Here is a 1,233-nt window from a genome sequence, read left to right as displayed (position 1 = left end):
GCAAGGAGTTAAGAAAATGGAAGTTGTGTTTCCTAGTTGCTTCCTGTGATAAACTTCATAAATTCAATGTCATCTTTCTTCTCCTTGGATTTTTTTGTGTGTGTGTGGATTTAGCTATACAAATAGTTTAAACCCTTAATTGTTTTCCCTGCAGAGATTACTTCTTGCTGTTTTCCCTCAATTGCCCAGGCTTTTCTTACAGAATGGAAACTAATTTTACTATAGAAACATAATATATCCTTCCCTCTCAATTTATATAATTGTTCTACTGCAGATATCTAGTTGAGGACTTTAACTTTTTTAGGACCGTTGATCCGTTTTTTGTTGTTGTTTTTTTTTTAATAGATTTTAATAGACTCTGAAATTAATACTTTAAGTTCATTTTTAAGTATGGATTTTTTAGGTTTTTGATGGACATAGTTACTCCTTTGAGGACCGAAATAGTGTCTGTCGTTCTGAAAACGAAAACATAAACATACTTAGTCCTATTGGTAAATGTGAATATCTTTGTGGTTTGCTCATATAGAAAGATGACATACAATGAATAAAACTTTATTTTTTTTTTCTGGCTGTTATGGGGATCTGAGCCTTTGACCTTGGTGTTCACCGGCCAGNCCCAACTAACTCTTAAGGGTATTGTTAAGAAATATAACTTCAATTCAAGAATTATGAACAGAACATGAACTGGTTGTTTATATCATTACATTTTGCTACCATTTGTTTCCAGAGAAGGTAAGAAAAGAGATTAAAACACACAACAATTCTAACACATGCCATTTCTCTTTTAGGTTTTGGCTTGGTTTGAAGAAGGTGAAGAAACAATTACAGCCTTTGTAGAACCTTTTGTAATTTTACTTATATTAGTAGCCAATGCAATTGTGGGTGTATGGCAGGTAAGCAAAAATTACTCCAGTGCTAAATTTTAGTAACTTACCTAAGTGATTTAAACTGCATTAATCTTTCTGTTATCTGTTTTTCCTGATTTGTTCAGTAAAAATATGTCTGTGGAAAGTCTACATGTTTTTTTTTTTTTTTTTTCTTTTGTCATTAATTTATTTAATGGCAAAATTTTAGCCCTCTCATGCATATATTGCTATTAAAATTGCTCATCCTACAGGCCAAGCCCGTGGCACACTCGGGAGAGTGCCGCTTTGTGAGTGCAACAGCGCTCTCGCCGCGGGTTTGGATCCTATATAGGGATGACCGGTGCACTCACAGCGCTCACTGGCTGAG

At 34.4% G+C, this 1,233-nt stretch overlaps 1 protein-coding gene across 1 annotated transcript in view; it reads left to right on the top strand.

Annotated features, from left to right (window-relative positions):
• The window catches only part of ATP2A2 (ATPase, Ca++ transporting, cardiac muscle, slow twitch 2), a 61,682-nt gene that overhangs the window by 9,238 nt on the left and 51,211 nt on the right, over positions 1-1,233 (top strand). Inside the window, exon 3 of the mRNA XM_008570449.1 lies at positions 789-893. The gene's annotated coding sequence lies outside the window, so the exon portion shown is untranslated. The remainder of the gene's footprint in view (positions 1-788; positions 894-1,233) is intronic.

The sequence above is a fragment of the Galeopterus variegatus genome, unplaced genomic scaffold (assembly GCF_000696425.1).
Source record: "Galeopterus variegatus unplaced genomic scaffold, G_variegatus-3.0.2 Scaffold604, whole genome shotgun sequence".
Taxonomy (NCBI): Eukaryota; Metazoa; Chordata; class Mammalia; order Dermoptera; family Cynocephalidae; genus Galeopterus; species Galeopterus variegatus.
Note: the sequence above shows the minus strand (reverse complement) of the source record. Positions and strands in the feature narration are given on the sequence as shown.